At 40.5% G+C, this 22,004-nt stretch overlaps 1 long non-coding RNA gene across 9 annotated transcripts in view; it reads left to right on the top strand.

Annotated features, from left to right (window-relative positions):
• Nucleotides 1–22,004, top strand: part of LOC306668082 — a 203,049-nt gene that overhangs the window by 67,075 nt on the left and 113,970 nt on the right. For 3 of the 9 annotated variants that reach the window (XR_013765727.1, XR_013765728.1, XR_013765729.1), the window contains exons 2-3: nucleotides 550–684; nucleotides 11,848–11,981. This is a non-coding gene — a long non-coding RNA (uncharacterized lncRNA). Of the gene's footprint in view, nucleotides 1–549; nucleotides 685–1,336; nucleotides 1,394–11,847; nucleotides 11,982–22,004 lie in introns of all 9 variants that reach the window. The other 6 variants (XR_013765732.1, XR_013765733.1, XR_013765726.1 and 3 more) reach the window with 5 other exon arrangements.

Here is a 22,004-nt window from a genome sequence, read left to right as displayed (position 1 = left end):
ACCATGGGCTGGGCACTAGTCTAAGCATCAGGGTTACTACAGAGAACAAAAAGAAAATCCTTGCCTTTGGAGAACATACATTTGGTTTTGGTTTTATATATTGATCTTCTCCAGCACCTATTACAGTTAGAAATTTTTCTCTTAAAATAATAATTTAAAAAATAGAAAAAGAAATGGTGCTTTAAAAAAAAGAATGCTTTTTTTTTTGTAGTCTTTAAAAATGATTATTTATGAGAAATTGATGATAAAGTGGAATGTGCTTCCTGGGTATAACACTAAATGACAGGGATACAAAGTCATCATGCATTCTGCCCTAAATTGAAACTAAAAACAACATAATCATCTCTTCTAGTTCCCCATAAACAAAGGTGTGTGAAAAGACAGAAAAGATGACAAACTCTTATTGGGGTTTATGTGTAGGTATCAGGATGATGGGAAAATTTTCAGCTCTTTTCTGCATTTTTCATTTCTCGTTGTAACCGTATATTACTTTTATAAGAAAATGACACATATCCATTAAAAGAAAATTATTCCCTTCAATTTTTACAGGCTTTAAGCTTTTGCAAGTCTTTCATTAAAATACTCCTGGGATGAATCAGTCCCTAAGCCATTATCCTGAACACCTGGGGAAGAGATGGAGACAGTGACAAGAGGGAGGAACAGGGCAAGGAGGCACAATCGGAGGTGAGCCCATCACACTTTACCCTCCCGGACAGCCACCCTTCAGCAATATGACAGTGTTCAGTTGAAATTAGAGTGAAGAAATGAGCATCACTAAGTGCATAGTCACTATGCATTTGACAGCATTTTGCCAAGGAGGGACTGGGCTGGGAGGCATTATGAAGTTGCTTACAGAAAGGAGGAGACGCGGGCAGGATTCAAACCCAGGACTGCTGACTGGAAGAGCTGAATGCTCTGCTTTTCCTGAGCCTTCAGAGATGTGCCTCAGACCTCCCAAGGTTTTGGGTAGGGTTTAGGATGGGTAACTGCATGCCAAAGTGATCAAGGCAGTCCTAATGTAAAAGAAATGACCTCAAGAAGGGTCAAGTGTTCACTGTGTCACTGTAATTTTGATGTTTTTGTTGGAATAGTTTCTATCAGTTCATCATGTGTTTGTGCATATAATATTTTCAATTTTGTGTTCAAGATTTGTGCTGAAGTGTCTTGATTCCTGCAACCTCAATATAGTCAGAGTCTCTAAGACTTGTTGGATTGTTGGTTTAATCAGAATTCTGGTAAACTTGAGAAGTTTTGTCCTGATATTTGTCTTTGAAGGACCAGAGGCTGGAGAATGACCCAACCAGCACTTGGTTTGCTGTCTTTTTTATTAATCCAGGGTCCTTGGAAGTTATAGGCCACTGGAGTGGAGATTCCACTTACCACTTTATAGGAGGTAAAGTCTCAGAAGGTTGAGTCACTTGTTTCTGCTTTCAAACATCCAGAGGTCACACAGTGTGGGTTGGTTGGCAAACCAATACACTTTCTACTTTGGGAACCCAAATAAAATAGCAATTTAGTGCACTTAACGCATCTGGAAGCAAGTGTTCAAGAACTCCTTTCAAACTCTTGATGTTGAAACATCTGAAACCACATAAGCACCAAACACTTGGATAATGGGAGTTAAGGAGGAAGCAAGCTGCATAGGTGGATTTTTCTTCTTTTAATAAGAAGGAAGCTCAATGAAATTTTTGCATGAAAATAGGATAAAGTTCAATTGCTTGGTTTTTAATGATAGTATGGAATTCTAAGTAAACATGGATGAAATACAACTTGTCAGCACAAAAATACTGCCTGTCATAGTCGTTTGTGTATAAAATATGACCCGCAGGTTTGAACCATATGGTTACATGAGTTCTAATTTACGTGGCATCCTCTTAAGTCAGCAGAACGCGTCCCGGCCTGCCTGTGGGAGGTGGAGTCAGCCCCTCACCAGTGAAGTGAAAAGGGCTCCCTGGAGCTTAGGCCAGTTTGGGCTGCTCTGGTGATCAGAGATTTGCAGGGCTATGTGGGACCCTCCCCAGAGTGACTGAGCCTTTCCACGCAGTGGCATGGCTGACCAGGCTGTCCCTGCGATCAGCTCTCAAAGTCGGACATGTGAAATTGAAAAATATTAAACATCACAGCTTGTGACTTCGCTGTTCCTTCTGTTCCCACTGGGGGGGAAAAGAAACACAATCTCCTCCCCTCGGATGGGATGGTGAGAGCGGACATTTGGATGCCATTTTAGAACAACGTTTAATGAAGTGAGAAAACGCATTTGCGGTGCCGTGCTCTGTGGCACATGTACGCAAGCCCAGAAGTGCACAATGGCCGGGGTTTTGTGATTTAGACATGAATTGGAAAAGCCAAGGAAATGCCATCAAAATAAAAATCAGACTTGAAAGTCTAAGCTGAGCCAGAAACAGATGTACTTTTTGCTACTTAAAAAAGAAATTCTTCTGTCCCCTCCTCTCTTTCCCCCCTCAAGCTGTGCCCTGTCACTATCTTAAGGTGACCTTTCCACCGGGTCTCTCCGAGATGCTTTTAGTGAACTGGCTGGAGCACATGACCCTTGACCTTTCTGCACATTCTTCAGGGAGCCCCAGGGTTCTACAGCTGCCCTCTGGGTGGTCCCCATAGACATGGCCACAGATGTCTGTTCCTGATAAGTCCAGAGACCAGGGACCTGAGACCCATCATGGGCTCCTCTGCAGGGCGAAGGATGTAGCAGCCCTCTGGGAGAGCCAGAGGCTCAGCCCCAGAGCAGCTGCTCACTCTGGGAGGCTGTGGGCTGCCAGCTTTATGTCTTTTTTCTTTTTCTTTTTCTATTTTTTTGGCAGGTGTGGGGGAGCTTATTCTTTGAGGATTTTCTCCAACCCTCCTGCCATCAGCCCTGACAGTGAAAACCTTCTGGTGTTTACATTCACCTGAAGGATACTGTTCGCACTAACACCATAAATAAGGCTTAGATATCATCCTCAGTAAGTCCGAAAGTGGGGCTCGTGATTTACATTGCTATGGAAGAATAAACAGGGCAGCCCCATTAGGAAGGGACACATGTCCACCAAGTATCGAAGGGAATGACTGATGAAGCCAAAGAACCACAGAGAAATTAGTCTAGAAACTGTTCCAGTTGCTATAAATGAATCCACAATATAGAGAAGAGAAGCGATCCAAAGCTTACTGCGTATCCACCAACTACTAGGCACTTTCCTCTTGTGGATTCATCCAGTCTTCACCACAACCCTGGGAAAGTGGTTCTAATGATCCTGTTTTAAAGATGAAGACACCGAAGTTCCCAGTTTCAGGAAGGTGCCCTTGGACACAAGCTAATAGACAGTTGAGCCAAATAACTTAGGTTTTTCTGAATCCAAATTCTCTGCCCTTTCTCTTTCTCTCATACTGTCATGTTAACAGCTCATCTGAATGAATATAGGCCATTGTTTAAAATGAAAATTGTGTTATCTTCATTTCTAGTAATAAAACTGTGATTTATTTGTTAGAAACAAAGTATCCTTCATGGGTGAGTTTTCAGTACAAAGAAGTTCAGGTCCCTTTAAACCTGCTTGTCCATGTTTGCCCATGCTCATATTGTGTGAAGTCCACCTCAGGTAGGAAATTTTATTTTCAGAACTCATTTGGCCCACATTAAAAAAAAAAAAAAAAAAAAAAAAAAAAAACCTGTCTGCTTTGCTAGAGTTTTATCTCAGATGTCTTGGTTCTTCAACTCCTGTTTGTGTGGATTCCATGTTTTAGCTATTGCTCTATTTCTTGCTGATCCAAACAACTTGGTTTGGACTTTCTTTTCGGGCACTGGTTGGGCATGCTGGAGCATGCAGTTCCTGATGCCTGCTTCCAGGTCTCATGTGTGGCTATGATGGGCAAATGGCAATCTCTCTCCCTGGTCTCCCTTATCAGTGATGAGTGTTTGCTGCCCGTTATCTGCATCATAGTTTTAGTTCAATGATTTCTTTTAAAAGTAGAAATAAGCTGATGGTATAATACATGTTTCTGCTTTCCCAGGGAACAACATTAAGCATTACTGTAATATGATGACACTGTCAGGCCATTGAGAAGGTTGAGACATGAATCTCTTGGTGGTGCTTGTGTATATTGTCTTTTGTATTTTGTCTTTTGAATTCTATTTAGAGACAGGGTCTCACTGAGTTGCTTCGGGCCTTGCTCTCATTGAGACTGGCTTTGAACTTGTGATCCTCCTGCTCCAGCCTCCAGAGCTGCTGGGATAACAGGCTTGTGCCACTGTGCCCAGCCTACTATATATTCTTAACCTTTGTATCAGGCCTTAGTTGTAGTTCCTTTTTTTGCAGTTAGTGTAACTTTTCATACACACTTGTCCTGGTCAAACCCACATTGCTTTTCTCATGCTTCAGGAATGCATGACATGGGCTTCTGTGAAAAGTCTTTGTTTTTAAAGGAAATTTCCTTTGCTTACCTGTCTTCTCCACCTTCCAGATAACTAAAGTTGTCTGTAGGGGGTTGGATGTTCCCAGTTGAAAGCCCTCCCTTGAAGAACAGATCAGTAGTCCTCAATGTTTTTGCTCTCCATGGACACTTTCTTGTTTTCTTTTCTCATAGTTCTAGATTTGGTCTGCTAATTACATTCATTTCCTTCCCCATTCCTCATTATTCTATTAATTTACCAAAGACATACAGTTATTGAGTGGCAGAGTGAGATTTGAATCCAGATCTGTTTGTTGACTAAAACCTGAGCCCATGGTCCCTGTGCTACAGGTCAAACTGAGACAATTAGATTGAATCTTGAAATTACCAGTGTTTAATTTTGATCTATAAAAAAATGGAAATTGCTTGTGGGTCCCCCCAGTAATGTTATTAGACTCATTTAATATAATTTCAGAAAGAACCAATTCCTTATATGCCAGTTGGCCTAAGTTAGCTCTATCCTGGAAAACATGCACCTTCTGGAAGACTTTTGTAACAATGACAACAACTTTAGTCCCATTTTCTCCCTTCCCCTGCCCTGCTCAGCCCAACCTCACACTTCACACACTGCCAGGGCTGGGGACACTAACTTGGGAAAGAGTAAATTAGTTGGATAATATAAATTCTGTTTGATGTAATTTTTTAAAAACTTAATAGCCACACATAATTAACGTTCCAATAGGATTCTGGAACCCTTTCCTTTTACATTGTCTAGCTCTTTGTCCCTAGTCATTGAGTGCAGGAGGAGTTTTCTAAGAAGAAAGAGCGAGCTAGAGTTGAAGGAAAAGTCTCACAATTTGGATTGTGCATACTCTGAACAAAGACAGGCTGCTCATCCTTTCTGATGAGACTAAAACTTCCTACATGGTGGGTGTTAACCATCACCCTTATCCTCATCAGCAGCATCACATCTTATCCTCATCCAAATAGCCAACATTTATTTGTTTCATACCTTACAAAGAAAGCTTGCATATTTTGGGTTCTCCCAATAATCCTTGGAAACAGATAGTTTTCTAATTTTGCACATGAGGAAATTAAGTGAAGCCCAAGTTCACATAGGGAGATCTTTGGCTCTGCAGCAGCTTTGTCAAAGGGATTGAAAGGGGTTACCCATGAACCTTCTTCCACAATCTTCTTGTGCAAAAGCTGTTAAACTGTGATATTCTGATTTGTCTGGGATGCCTGACTATATTGTCCCCCCAAACATCCCTAAGACAGGGCAAACCACACTCTGCCCATTTCTTTCTAGCCATATGGTATTATGACAAACATGACTAATTCCTGCTGTTTGGTCTGAATCATGTTAATCTGCCAACTGGTTAGCACCCTTATAAAGCAGCTTTTATCTGGAGATTCTCATTAGCATGTGAAATTAGTCCAAGCCTAAACTTCATTTTGCCAGATCCTTCCTCAGTCTGCTCTTGAGATGGAGTCTGTTCACAATAGAGGTTTGTTCCTTGATTGTCAGGCTACTTCCTTAAGGTCAGATGAATTAGCTGCATTCTTTTTAAACTATCAGATTTTTAGCATTATATGATACAGTCTAAACTTTGGTGTGTATATATATATATATATATATATATATATATATATATATATACACACACATATATATTTATTTAAAGTTTTTGTACTGTAACAGAGAAATATATCTTTGGTTGCCCAACAAAGATATGGTTTTCTTATTATAACAATTGACTTCATAAAATATAATTTTAAAAATATCCTTTTGCTAGCTTTCATTTCAGTTTACTGATACATTAGTATAACTATTCCCTCACCACTAAAATCTTTCAACATTGCCAAAAAACCTTCTTGGCATTGTTTTCCCATACTTCTCTGCCAGTAATGGAAGGTACTACAAAGAATCAGAAGTGGATAGATTGAAGAAAGTTTTTAAAATTAAGTTATAGTAAGCAAGATAGGCATGTATATACGGTTCCCCTAAAATTCATGGTTTGTTTCATTCAGAATTATGTATTTTTAGTTTTTCAAAAATATTGCATGATTGAAAATATTAGAAAAATCAGAAACAGTTATCCTAACAATTTCTTAAATGAGTAAAATGAATTTGGACTCATTTTCAAACTCAAAACTCAAAATGAGTTGGAAAAGTAAGGTGGACAACTCTTGGTTAAGTGAGGACAATTTAAAAAGAGAATTAGAATGAACATTTCCTAGGCTCATCACTTTCTAAGAAGAAACCACATCACAATAAAAAACAAAAGAAATCTCCAAACAACAAAGAAAATGACCATTTAAAGTGACCTAATTTAACTTTATTGAAACTGTAGCTATTGAAAAGTTCTTTTTCTCATTTTTGGCCAGACCAGAGAAAATGTTGAAAAACATTTGTGGACAAGAGAAAAAGAGGAGAAAATAAAAGCCGCCTCCCCATTTCCACTTTGAACGGCCATTCTATTTTTTTCGTTATACTTTATTGAAATAATTCATGTCTTGAAAGAAGAAATCTGCGTTTTCCTCAGTACTTCCTGTCTCGTCAACCTCCCTTCGTAGAATGTTTGCGAAGCCTACCTAAAGGTGAAATGATTGCAAGTGAATACAAAGTGTTTTTTCATTTTGTTGATTCTCCTTTCAAAATATTTATTAGTGCAACCAAAACAAGAGGGGATATAACCTGAAATGTCACTCAAAGCCCATTCTTCTCTGTGCAGTCAGGAGGACTTTGTGGGACACTAGCTCAGGGCTTGCTCTTTGGAATCTGCCAATTTCACTACTGCTTACTAGCTTGAAAAGATGCTGTCAGTTTTACCATCTGTGAAATGGGGATAGCTGTGTCTTCCCACCGACTATAGTTCTTGTGAAGATAAATTGTCTGTTGGTTAGCATGGGATCTGGACCCTAGTAAGAGCATAGTGAGTGGCAGCTATTGTTTCTATCTGCAGGACCCTGGGCATTGGGTGGAAGGTAAAGGAGCCTTTGTGTTTCTCATTGTTCTGGTGCATTGTCATTGCTCACTAAGTATCAATACTAATCATCACAGAAAGTGGGTGGATGCTCTTTGCAGAGGGCACAAGGGGTCTGTGCAGGGCAAATGTCAGATGCTTTGATGTGCTGCTGGGTCATAGTTAGCTTCTGAGAGTCTCCAAAGGACACAGATTTGCCTCCCGTTGAATGTCGATGATCTCTGAGGCTCAGGATCCAGGAGGGAGAAATTCAGAGAAAGCTCAAGTGTGGGTGGACTCCTGAGAAACCCGCCCAAGGAATGCAGGGGGCTGTCTGGGTCCCCAAGCATCAATGGCCCATTGTGAAGGTGTCCAGAATCTTAGATGTTCCCTGGGAAGGCTGAGCGTTCAGAGAAGACAAGTTCTGGAAGGAGATTTGGTTATTACTTGGGGGAAAGTAAAAATGTTTTAATTTTTATTCCAATTTTGTTTTTATAAAGGAGCAGGAGGGAAGTGAGGAGTTGAGGCAGGTCACACAAGGACTGCAAAACCTGAGTCTACAAATCTTTTGGGCTATGGTGGCTCTCATGTCTTGGGTTCTATTGAGTATTGCCTGTTCTATCTATATCTATCTATCATCTGTCTATCTATCTATCCATCCATCCATTCGTCTAAACTGGCTTGATTTTTGCCAGAGGGTTTTTGGTCAATGGGAGACGACTCTTTTTGCTTCAGGTAACATTCTTTTCTCCTTTCCTGGCTCTTCCATTACTGGGAAAGAACTGCTGGCAGTCTGCCGTGCCCCAGGTGGTGCTGTTCTAATCTAGAAACATAGATTGATTAAAATATTTGAACCATGCTGGGTGCAGTGACACATATCTGTAATCCCAGTGACGTGGGAGACTGAGGCAGGAGGATCACAAATTCAAGACCAGCCTCAACAATTTAGTGAGAACTTGTCTCAAAATAAAAATAAAAAGGACTGGGGATGTAGCTCCATGGTAAAGTATCTCTGAGTTCAATCTTCAGTACCAAAAAATAAAAAATAAAAAACACAGAAATTGGACCATAATTTTGGCTAATTGTTTAATTCCCTCTAAGCTTCAGTTGTCCCATTTTTAAAGTGGGGAATAATAACAATACTGAGCATTTTGGGAGGAATAGAAGTGAAAATGCTTGCCAAAAAAAAAAAAAAAAAAAAAAAAAAGCATGGTGCATGACCAGAGTGGCCCCTGAGTGAGCATCAGTTGACAGAACAGGACAAGTAGGAGCAGACTTGATGTTTCATGATTTATCACCAGTTTCTGAGCTTTGGACACCACCAGTACATTTTCTTCAGCCCCTTTTCCCCCCTGAGTTCCCTGTGGGGACATGTGCCCCCTCCCAATCAGAAATAAAACTGGGGTGTTGCAAAGGAAGAGTTGCTCCCTCAAAGCACAATCTTCAAAGAATGGGGCCTCCTGAACCTATTTGCAGAGAATATGCTGACTGAGATTGGTGTCTTTATGAGCAAAGGCTATTAGAGAAAGCCACCAGAGTGTGGCAGTGGGATTCCCCAGGGTGGTCACGGGGAAGCCCTGTACGAGCTACTTCCCCTCACCTCGCTGCTGCCCCTCACCCCCAGCTCATCCCTTGGGAACGCTGCTGTCCCTTGCTCCTAGTTGTGGTCCCTGTCTCTCTTGAGGTTCACTCCTGCCTCATTTGGAGCCTGGTCTCTGTAACCCTTTCTCCCATAGTTGTAGGAACTGAAGCTCAAATGAGGCAAGGTGCTCAAAATTAGAAATTCGAAGCCAGTCCCTAGTGGTGCCTTTCTAAAGTTTTCTAAGCACAGTGACAAACTGTGGGTCTTCTGCATCTTTACCTTTGTGATCATCATTGGTAGGATGGGCTAGGCTGGGAAGATGCTTCTGTGACTCTGCCCCAGAGACTGTGCTGGTCTTGTTTTTCTGTTAAAGCTGACTATATTCCACTGCAAGGACACAGTGTGTGCTTTCAGTATGGTGATTGTTCTGTTTTCTAAGTGCTTCCCCAATCTGGCTGTGGATCAGAAAAAAAAAAAAATTGGGGGCTGTAGTTGTCAATCTAATGTAGAATCTTGTCCTTGAGGATAATTTGGTGGGTCTGGTTTGGGGTCAAGGATGCCCATTTTTATCTTCCGTTCCAAGAGGTTTTGATGCAGGGCATGGACTGGGGCTTAGGGGCCTCGCTCTCAGTGATAACCCCCCTCCCTACACACATGCTCTCGCTCCACACCCCTCCCCGGCAGACAATAAATTCCTTCATGGATCAGAAGCTCAGAGCCTCCCTTTTGAAGGAGGCAGCCTCAAGAAGATGTTGAATGATCGAAGCCCAAGCCCAGTTCAATTCCCAGGAATGGATTCCACAGTGACTGAGGCTCATCATCAGCTATCGATGTCATAATAAAGACAAATGGGAAACTCGGGAAAAGATCTCTCTATAACTCACCTGCCGTAGTCGGAGCACTGTGGACCACATGGGCAGGCAGCTGGGCCCGGAAGAAAGGCAGTTATTAGTTATAGTACGCACTGAGCTTATAAAAATGTTTTATTAAACGACAAACTCCGAAACATTATACAGGGTCCTATTTTGTGGTCTGTATGCTGACTCAATTCCCAGATGACTTTAATGAGCAAATGGCAGCCCATTAAAATTACAGTAGTTTTGTAAAGAAAATAGGTCCCCAGGGGAGGACAAGCAAGCATACCAGGCTGCTACTGTGTCCATAGTTGTCCCGGGAGCTTCCTTCTCTTCCCCTAAGATCACGGGTGGAAGAAAATCTGCCTTTCTGAAAAATGATTGTTCCTGTTTGGTCCAACCTCCTGTGTCTGAGAGCTGCTGCTTGCTCGTGATAATCAGTTCCTAGTTGTGCTGACCTTGAAGTAACAAAGAACAACACTTGAGCGTGTATTTTGCTTAATAAAGAAAATATTTATTGTCAACCACTGGGAAAGAATGAACTAGTTTTTCCATTTTGGTGTAGAGGCCTCAACTTTCTCTCTTAAGAGGTGACATCAAAAAGCAATGACCAGTTTCTGCCACTAAGTTATCAAATTGTAACTTATAATTCACATTTTATTAAAAGAAATGGTAAACCTCTTATTCATATTAGAGGTCACTGGGAATTTTGCTTTGTTTTGCCTTCAGAAAAGGCACTGTTTCATGCAGACCCAAGGGGCCATTTCTGATCTTGCTCTTTATTTTTTTGAATGTTCATATAATACCCAGGAATGCCCCGGACAAGGCCTCCAGTATCTTAGGGTTATTCTCGGAATAATTTTTTTTCCTTTTTTTTTTTTAGTACACATCACCACACAAGTGTACTTTACCCTGAGGTGTGGGAAGAGTTTCTTTATAACACCCAAGATGACAAACCTCTTTTGGCGCCTGTATATAATTTTTGCTAAAAATGTATTTTTATATCACTTGCCACTACTGGTCCCTAAGTGGACCTTAGCCTTCAGCTGATGAATGCTGAGAGGCAGGAGATAAGAAAGACATTCATTATGTTACAGGATATTACATTCTATTGTGCTATAGCATATGTCAGTGTCCCACAGTGAACTTTTTGTGACAGTGAAAATATTTTGTATCTGTGCCATTCAAGAGGTACAGCCTAGATCCAGGTGGTTATCAAGCCCTTCGAATGTAGTCACAGTATTAGACAGCATAATATACATACTCAAGCTTTTTCCAGGAAGAATGTGAAGCAAAGTAGGACAAAATAGTATAAATTTAAAAGCGAGATAAAAAAATACAGAACTCAAGAGTGAAGATAATGTGGGACCAAGACTAAGGCTAAAAGAATATACTAGAGTAATCTATCTCCACTGTGAACTGATCACAAGTTGGTCCCTTAAGTTTCATTTTCTAGCAGAGAACACATACAAAAAGAAAAAGAAACCCTGACCATTACCCAAATGGGGATGCCCAAGAACCCAAAGCAGATCTGTTGTTCAGGAGAATTTCAATGCAGTCCCAAGATTAAACAGGAATTCCTCCCAAGCATCCCTTTTCATCTGTGATGTTATACTGTTTAAATCCCACTATGGCCTTCTACTATACTGAGGAAAGAGTCAAAGTTCTGACCATGCTGTGCCAGAACAAGTTCTTAGTTAAATGCAAAAGAAGTGACCTCTGGACTATTCAAGCAGCAGAGAAAAATTGTTAAATGACTTAGTGTTGGGGGAAGGGTTAGAAATGGGGACACTGTAGGAGTAGACTTGGAAAGCAGCCAGGCACAGGGAAGGATGAGCAGCTGTCAGTGCCACAACCATTTTACGAGGACACTGTTCTTGCCATGGAACATTCTAGGCCACTCTATGTCTGACACCCTCCCTCCTGAGAGACACTGGACCCTACTCTAAAAGGGGTCCTTCAGTGCCCTTTGGAAGGCTATTCTGAAGTTATTCTGGTGTCATCTGAACTTGGACAGATTCTCCAGGATTCATGCTTCTTTCCTCTGGCTCTTATCTTAAAGCAGGCCAACAACGCATCTGTGAATCTTGCACCTGCACTTGGCTGCAGGGGAGGCTGAGAGAGCAAGTCTTCAGTGTTTGATGTCATAGCAAGGGGTGATCGTGACTCCCATAAAAACTCAGAAGAAATTCTTCAAAGGTAAGAAAGGGGTTCTGCCAAGAATGGAAGGAAGGAAGGGGTGTAGGGAGCAAAGAAGAAGGGAGGAAGAAAGGAAGGGAGGAAAAAAGGAGAGGGGAGGGAGGGAGGAAAGACCTAGCAAACCACCAGGTCCTGCATGGTCTGCCTTGCCTAACTCTCCTCTCTGATCCCCATGGGGCCTTTCTTTGGTCCCTGTAGCTCACTCTTGCTTTGAACTTGCCACTGTCTCTGGCTACAAAGCTCTGCCTCAAATTGTTCCATGGCTGACTCCTCATAGTTTAGGTCTCCTTTAAAATTTCCTTTCTCTCACCAGCTACACTAACTCTGTCTCCCTGTCAACCACTCTCTTTAGTCGCTCTGTTAAAAATCACCTTCTCTTACTTCCATCCTAATATCTGCCTCTACGTGATACTATCATGTTGGCTCATTTATTTGATGACGATTTATTTCTCCCCTATCTCTGCCCCTCAGGACCTGTGAGATCCAAGTCTTCCATGTCTGTTCACCCCAGCACCCTGACCAATGCTTAGCACAGGGTTAAAGTGTCTTTGGAGTGAATGATCAGTGGAAACCCTAAATGTCATCGTCACACTGAATATGACATCCTTCATTTAATTAGTTATAACAACTTGAATCCTCCCAACAATAGACTCCCATACATTTGATGGCTGTTTTAGAGTTTGCCTCCATTATTTCATTTATTCCTTAAAAACTAAGCCAAACCACTGAAAGGTATATGGCTATTTTCTTAGCCCAGAGCATGGAGACCATATCACCCTGACTACTTGCTACCCTGAGTCACTCTTTGATACAGTACCCCTGGGGTTGCTTGTATAGTTCAATTATGATGATTGCTATGCTTGAGTAAGATGTTATTAATTTGAACATTAAGAATTTCAGTGGACCCCATAAAGAAGTACACTTATTAAACACTTGAACAACTGCCTGCTCCAAAGTGGAGCTGACTTCTCAGCCTCATGCCTCTAGTCTCTACCCCAGGCTTGATTGCAGAAAACTGCCCACAAGGTTGTGTTTGTCTTGTTTTGCATTTTCTTTTCTTATTGTCGAAGTTCTACTTTTCTTTTTGAGTTACAGAAATGATCACGTATTAAGTTTCCTTCTTTAACCCTTAGTGTTCTATTCTTCTCAGATTAAGGAACCTCTGCCAGTAGCTTTGGAACATTATTTGTATTTTGAGTTTTGGGACTTGCTGCAGACTATTGGGGGTGTCGCATCATTGAGACTAACTATAATAAAATATTCTGGACAAGTTAAGTAGCAACCCTGAGAGGGAGGAAGGAAAGCATCTTTTCTTTAAACCCATATCACTGCTCATGAGGCAGGAGGATCACAGGTTCAAGGCCAGCCTCAACAACTTAGTGAGACCCTATCTCAAAATAAAAAAATAATAAGGATGGGGAATGTAAATCAGTGGTAAAGCATCCCTAGATTCAATCCCTAGTAAAAAGAAAAATATAAATAAGACACAGGGAACAAGAGAAGGATTCTAAACAAAGACCAGCACTTCAAAGTGAGTGAGCTCAAAGCAGTTCCAAGGCACTGGACTCAAAGTGCAAAGCTGGAAAGGATGGAGAGAAAGGTGATGTCATCAGAACTGCCTCCTCTCAGAGGAAACATACATGGCAGTGAGGTGGGAGGTCTCAGTCTGGCTGGGGATCTATAAAACAATTATGCTGGCAACAGGCTCAATTCTAAGGGTCCAAAGCAAGTTGCATGCCACATACATCAAGCTCATTCAGACATGTTTTGGGAGAGACTATAGAGACTCAAGCCCAAGCACCATTGTTAATATTCTCCATCAAATGTTGGACCCAGGCCAGAGAGTTTTCTATAATAAATTTTTCCCTTGGATTTTGTCCTGTATGATACATAAAGTTGAGGGCTGTCAAAGGAAAAGCATTCTGTAAACCAGGAACAACCGACATTTTGTTCTTGCAGAAGCTAAGTGGTTCCAATGTGAGAGAGATGAAAATTATATTTATTCAGCAAAATATCTTTGTTGGAAAGATAATAAAAGCATGCTACAAATATTAAGTCATTGAATCTTCCTCTTTTCATGGAAAAAGGTTTTTAGTTGATCCATGTGGATATCAATTTTCTAACCTGAAATGGCAGAGAAGCCTGATGCAGGAGCTGAGGTTTGGGGTAGGTTTGGGGCTACATTCTGGTCATGTGTCAAATACTCTACTCAAGGCTGGTCTGAGGAGTGCTCACCTCTTAACGCATCAGGGACTACCTGGGCTACAGAAGTCACTCCGTGACTCAGCATGGATTTAGGAAGTACCTTGCCATGCTAGGCTTAGCACCAGACTGTGGATCTCATTGGCCAACAAGACAGACAAGGTCCCTGCTTCCACAAAGATCCAGTTCTCTTTGGGGAACCTGGCAACAATCAAATCACGAGTAGAAGAATGTTAGATGGTGGTTCCTGCTATGAAGTTACTTTGACAGGATCCTGGGGTAGAGAATGACCAGTAGGGAGTAGTTACTTCTTCAGTGGCCTCTGAAGAAGTAACCGAGGCCAGAGACGTCCACCAAAAGGACTGCGCACACTAAGATCCAGGGAGGGAAGAAGGAAGACCTTGAGGAAGAAAAGGGATGGGAAAGTTCACCAAGCACTTGGAGGTAACTCAGGCTGAGGGCTCTGAAATCAGGTTGTTCTAGTTGGATCCCAGCTTTGCCACATATTAACTGTATGAATTTGGGCAAATTACTTTGCTTCTGTCTAAAGTGGGACATAGTATAGTGTTGCCGCCGCAGCAACAGTCGCACGGATATTGTTACCTCCTGCAGCAACAATTGTGTGGGTATTTATCGGAGGTGGACTGGAAACTGAGTTACTTCTATTATCTTTCTTTAGTGGGCTGCTTTCTTGCTTGTTTGCTTGTTCCCTAGCTTATAGAGGAAGTTTTAGAAAAAGAGAGAGAGAGAGAGAGGAAGAAAGGCTTTGCTTAAAGGAGAATCTTTTCTTATCGAAGAGGCTGTGCTTATCAGAGATCTATATCTTAGTTCTGCTGCTCCTTCTTAAAGGTGCATCCTGCATCCTGCATCCTTCACTCTGCTATCTAGAGGTGTGGCCTTACTTCTCCGTTTTGCAATCTGCAACCTGCATTCTGCCATCATTCAGAGGTGCTGCTTATACGTGCTTATCCGGTTATTCTTGGTGCTGCCTATAGGTGTGTCTTATATACCTAAGGCAGCCAATCAGCTTAGGATTAGCACAATTGAGGCACGCCCCTCGGTACCAATCAAGAAAGAATGAGGAATATCTGTTGACCACTAGCACAAAGGAGACATTAACTAATCAGGCAAAAGTAGATCACGCTGTGTTAACACTATGCACCACCTCTTGGCTCAATGCCAGCCTCCATTTTAGGATTACCAAAACATGTCTTCTACAGTATAGTATCTGCCATAGGTTGCTTTTATGACATAAACAAGTAGAATTTCTGGCAGAGTAAGCCTTAAATAAATGTGACTCTTTGTTCACAATTAGATCAAGTAATATTTATTGAGCATCTACTATGTTCTAGACATTATGCTGTAAACCTATTGCCAGGGGTATCTTCTGTTGCTGTTATCTAGTCCTAAGGTTTGGGGAAATGTTTCTCTTTAGGCTGTGACCTTACAGTAGACACAGGGGAGAAGCTGCTTATTATACATCTCAGATGGTACTTGTGAGTTAAATGCTGGGTTATTGTACCTGAGAACATTTATTTTCCCAATAAATGTGTATCGAGTGTGACTGCTCTAACAAAGAGCAATGCTTTAGGTAATAAGGGATAATAGTGAAAAAGATAAAGTCCCTGAGCTCATGGCATTTACATTTGAAAACTCTTCACAAAGACTTATCAATGTCTAGTTTGATTCAAAGTTTCAACAAATGAACTTACAAAGGTTTGAAATGCTCTAGTGTAACCTTCATCTGAATATAATTAAAATAGGGTGATTGGAAAATGGATTCTGTTTGGCCCCCAAAGTTTTCACCACTCCAAATTTGGAACCCAATTTTCAGCATTCACAAGTTGGTAACATAGGAAACTGGACTGGCCACATTTCTCAATCAAGAAAAAATTCTGAGGAAATATATTGTATATAATGAAAGAACTTCTGTTTTGGAGTTAGGGTGACTGGAGCTTGAAGCTGCCTCTACCTACTTGAGACTCAGTTTTCTCTGTTGTAAAATGGGAGTATTATCTGACCTTTTTTGTAAATTAAATGAGATAATATAAAGTTACCAGACCAGCAATTGCTATTGGAATGCAATGTCATTTTCTAGTCTTCTTCTTCCCTACTTGCCTTCCCTGTTCCCATAAACTCAAAACTGGGGTTTCTCTCCATTACTAGCAGAAATGCATATATAAGTGGGTCTCATGGTTAATCTCAATGGTAAAAATTTTCTTCAGGATGAAGACTCAAGGTATCATTTGTTTCTTTGTACCGGAGATTGAACCCAGAGGCACTTAACCACTGAGCCACATCACAAGCCTGTTTTTTATTTTTTGAGACAGGGTTTCGCTAAGTTGCTGAGCCTGGCTTTGACTTTGTGATCCTCCTGCCTCAGCCTCCAAAGTCACTGGGATTATAGGTGTGCGCCACTGCACCCAGCTCAAGGTATCGTTTTGGAAATTACAATCTCAGGTACTGTCCATCTCGTGGCCTGAGATTCAGTCTTCTCACTAAAAATACAGGGCGTTGGTTCTTGACAGCTGCCCCATCAGCTGGTTTGTGAGGATTAAGTGAGAGGATATTATAAAGGGCTTACCACTGGCATGAAGCAAAAAAAAAAAAAAAAAAAAGAATAGTTGTTATTTGTATGCAGATCATTTTAGACTCAGGGCAGCAGATTCTTGGGCTGGTTTTTCATTGCTGGATGGTCTGGGAAAGAGCCGTGCTCTAAGCTGGGGACTTCTTTGTTCTCAACTTGAAACTGAGAAGAGAGAGTGCAGGCTGTAACCTCATTTGCTCTTTGCTAATGGCAGTTGTTCGCTCTCTTGAGACAAATGTGAAGCAAATATCACTTTGGACATTTGACAAACAACACTTTGGGTATGATCAAACGAGAAACTCATGAGGTGAGTTTTCCTCAAGGACATAAATGGGTCGAAAGTCAAAGGGGAGGAGACTATTTAAGACATTGACATTTTTGTTTGGCTCAACAGATTGAGGTTTGACAATCATTCCAAGAGTACACAAGCTTTAATAGACAGATTTATCCAACAAATATTTATTAACACCCACTATATTCAGGCCAAAATCTTTTGGTTTGCTGTTCCATTGGGCCTAGACCGCAATCTTATTGTATATTTTCTGTACTCATTCCTAGCTTGTTTTGAAAGTGTTGCTAAAATTCACCCAACTTCCAAATAAGTCAATATATTAATAAGAAAGGGATGCATTCCTTTTTTTAAAAAAATTAAAGTTTGAAATTTAATTAGTGAGACTCCATAGAGTGCAATTGACATTATTGCCAACATTGCCTAGGAGCTAATCCAAAAGGCCTCTGGCCAAATTTGTTCTAATTGTAGAGAGCAGGGAGAAGAGGACTATAGGCTTTGCCAGAGTCAGTTGTCCCCAGCTCCATTTCTTCTTCAGGACAGAATCTGGTTTGAATACTAATTATATATGTGGGTGTGTGCTTTTAAAATTCATGTTTTTTTTTTAAATCACATTTTTAGATTTATGTTCAGCTTCACTTTGTTCATCTGGTGCTTGATTTTCATCTTATTCAACCTCTAAAATGGAAGGTTAAAGTCTTTAGTGGTATTTCCCCTTGATCTTCTCTTCCATCTCTATACTTGTTCCAAACCGGAGGCATCATAAGAAAAGAAAACCAACAGACTATTATTGCTTAAAAATATAGGTGCACCAATATAGGTGCACAAATTCTAATGAAATCCCTTAGCGAAATATTAGCAAATTGCATCTGAGAATATAAGAAGATGAATATGGACATTACCAGGTGGGTTTCATTCCAGGAATACTGGCTGGTTAAAGGGTGAAGTTCATTCATCAATGAATGGGTGTGGGTCACCATATTTACAGGTTAGAGCAAAGGCCATATGAGCATCTTGATAGATGCAGGAAAAACTGAAAAATAAGGCTTCATTTAGGGTAAGAACTCTAAGCTGATTAAGAATAGAAGGGATGGGCTGGGGTTGTGGCTCAGTGGTAGAATGCTTGCCTAGCATGTGTGAGGCACTGGGTTCAATTCTCAGCACCACATATAAATAAATGAATAAAATAAAGGTCCATCAAGAACTAAAAAAATTTAAAAAAAGAATTGAAGGGAAAATTCTCAGCCTGAAAAAGGGCATCTATGAAAAAAATTTATGACTAACATTATAATTAATAGAGAGTGTAATCTTTTCCCCAAAGATTGGGAACAAAGCAAGAATCTCCTCTCTCATTCCCATTTAGTAAAATTGAGATGCAAGGGAAGTCTGTCTCTACTTGAGGACAACATGATTTTCTCTGCAGAATTTCCAAAAAAAAAAAAAAAAAAAAAAAAAAAAAACTGTAATAGTACTCTTAGAACAAGAATTAATTTAGCAAAGTTGCAGGATACAAGAGCAACATAAAAAAGTCAATTATATTTCCATTTACCAGCAAGGAGCAATTGCAGATAATGAGAACAAGTTTTCTAACCATGGGAGAGAAAACTTACAAATAAGTCAGGTATGGATGCTAGAATGAACTCTTTGGTGATGGATTAGTCATGAATATCATTATAGTGTCATTTATTTTAATATGTGTACAGCTAAACAAATAGCAGAAAATATACATGGGTTAGTACACACACACACACACACACACACACACACACACACATCTGGTTCTGTCCACTAAGAGGGCCAAAAGGCAGTGAACAGCAACATACCTACCTCCAGAATGTTTTCTAAATACCAATTTCCAACAAATAAAAACAGGTGTTCTTGGGAAAATGACTATTTCTATGGCGAGGGCCATGAAACTGTAACACCGGTTTGGAGCATCTCATGGTGCCAGAATGTTAAAAAGTTGTTGAGGGGCGGGGAGATAGGATTGGGACATATCAAAAGGTACAGAATTTAACTGGAAAGTTTCAAAGATCAATGTTGGAAAATTTGACAAGCAAAATAAGTAATGATAGACTAGATTATAACCCAAAGAATAAGATAAATATCCATGATTCCATTCTGATAAAAGTACTGATTGAATAAATGAATACATGGGTGTGTGGGGGAGGAAACAAGTCTTCCTCATAGAAGAATTCCAATTAATAAATGTAGAAAGAATAGGGAAATAGAAAATCACCATTAGAATCCCATGGTAATGAGGGCTGCAGCCAAGATCCACTGAGGAATGTCATAAATAGTGGGTAAAACTTCAAAGAGAAATTGGAGATCTGCCTAGCCTTGAAGTATCTTCCCCAAAGTGTTTATTTCTTACTCTGGTAATTTTCACATGTGTCTACCAATTCTTGTGCTATTCTTCTCCCCAGAATTGGAGTTTAATTGATCTCCTCTTGCGTGTACACTGGATTTAGTGACTCGTGTCTAATGACAAAGGGGAAATTAGCAACTTTTCCTTGAAGAAACAGACACTACCTTAATCAAGTGATCAAGTTTCGCTTCACCACTAGTAAGACATATATGTATAGGTCCCTGAAATGTTGCAGAGGGCACCTACCTGTCTCTGTGGGTTTCCTTCCAAAAATCTATAATTCAGTGTGATCCTGAGAAAACATCGGGCACATTCACATGGATGGACATTCTGGAAAATTTTTGACCAGAAGATTTCAAACATGTTTGGATTAGGAAACACAGGAAAGATGTGGGGAGGTATATCACTGATCAGAGGAGACTAAGTAGAGGTGAAAACTAAGTGCAATGTGGCATACTGGAGAAGGCCAGAGAAATCCCAGTAAAATCTATACTTTAATTAATGGCATTATACTAATGCTAACTTCTTAGTTTTGATAATTCTTTTTTTTCCCCTCCACATTGTTTATTGGTGCATCATAATTGTACATAATGGTGGAATTTGTTGTTACATGTTAGTACAGGCACACAATATACCAATATAATTTGGCCAGGTTTTGATAATAATTCTACAGCTAGGCGAGAGATCTGGGTGAAGGGTAATTGGGAACTCATGAAGGTCTTGGGAACTTTTTCCAAAGTTCATAATTATTTCAAAGTAGAAAGTTTAAAAACAAAACAAAAGCAATTAGGGAGCAGAGTGGGGCTGGTGAACGTGAACTCAGTTCTCATACATAATGGCAAGGAAGTCAATAGCTATTGTCTAAAATTAGGAAAATGAAAACATAATATGTTCAGCATAACATTTAGTCATATGTGGGTAATTACTTGAAGAAACAGGTAAAAGAGTTAAGAGGGGCTTCTTCCGGGGATCGGTACTGGGGTGGAGGAAAGTGGCCCTGGGCTGCTCCTCATCACTGTGGGCCTTCTTGCACCAGCACCTTTTCAAGAAACACTTCATTCTGAAATAATTTCAGATGTGTCAAAAAAATGGTGCAAAGATGACTCCAGATGTTAGCATCTCACACGACCACGGGAGGATGCTCTACAACTAGGAAGCTATCACGGAGACAGCACTGCTAACCAGTTCACAAATCAACAGTTAACTATTAGTTAATCTTCAAATTTCTTTTTTGTCCCCTAACATCCTTTATCTGGTCTAGGATCCATCAGTGAGCCCACATTGCCTGTGATTATCATTCCCTACTCTTATCCAATCAGTGACAGCTCCTTAGTCTTTGTCATGACTTTGTTGAAGAGTACTGGCTGGCTATTTTGTAAAAATATTTCTGAATTTATCTTTTTCTCCATTTAAGTTTGTTGATGTTTTATGTGTTTTTTTAAAAAAATTGAGACATAAAACTGTACATATTTATGGGGTAATGGTGTGATATTTTGATACATGTATATGTTGTTCTTAAATAAACAAAATACATGATGATTCCATTACTGTTTTTTTCTCTCAAAGGGCATTACCTAGTTGATCCTTTCTGATGTTCAATATACTTTGTCAGAAATTAATTTTTATATAGTAAGCCTTTTCCAAGGAATTTTTTTTTTTTTTTTTTTTTTTTTTTTTTTTTTGGTACTAGTGATTGAACTCAGGGGCACTCAACCACTGAGCCCTATTTTGTATTTTATTTAGAGATAGAGTCTTACTGATTTGCTTAGCACCTTGCTTTTGCTGAGGCCGGCTTTGCACTTCCCATCCTCCTGGTTCAGCCTCCCAAGCTGCTGGAATGTGGGCTTTCTCTCTGGCTCCATGGTTGGTGGAGGTGAAGAACAATTCTCATTTCTAGCCCCTTCTTTAGCATTCAAGCTAACAGCAAAGAACAGGTCTGATTTCCTCCAGCCTTGGGAGGAAGACCAACCACACAGGCAGAGCCAGGCTTTGACCTGTGCAGAGTTGCCTCCGGGGTTGTCAAAAGGAGGGCAAGCCTTCACCACCAAGGGTTCTGGCAAGCCCCCAAGTCACCCCTTCTGCCCTGTGAATAAGCACTTAAAAGCCAGGCTCTTCAGGTCTCTGCCTGTCAAACACATACCTTTGGCCCAGTCTTAGCCTCTCACTCCCTTTAAACAGAGGGAGTGGACACCATCGGCATCTCCAAATGTGCCCTCTGCCTTCTGAAGCTTTGAGAGACTCTGAGCCAGCATAAATCAAAGGAGAGGGAGCTTATTCATTTAGCTCATCAGAAAAATCTCACTGTCATCATGTCACACACAGGAGTTTATTCTTTTAATAGCTTTATTCTTTTCCCGTTAAGAAAAGGAATTGTTCCAGGTCTCTCATTCCATACGCTATATTAGCCATTTCATTTTTCATAGAGGGGGAAAAAATCCCTTTCCACACATGATTAATACTGCAGTTGAATACCAGAAGAGCCGACCGTGTGCTGGCTTTGGGCCATCCATCAGCAATTTAACATCTGTAACCTAGCCACAGTGAGTCACTGTGAACACCATGAACAAATCGTGGCTG

This window comes from Sciurus vulgaris, assembly GCF_902686455.1.
Source record: "Sciurus vulgaris genome assembly, chromosome: 8".
Lineage (NCBI taxonomy): Eukaryota > Metazoa > Chordata > Mammalia > Rodentia > Sciuridae > Sciurus > Sciurus vulgaris.
Note: the sequence above shows the minus strand (reverse complement) of the source record. Positions and strands in the feature narration are given on the sequence as shown.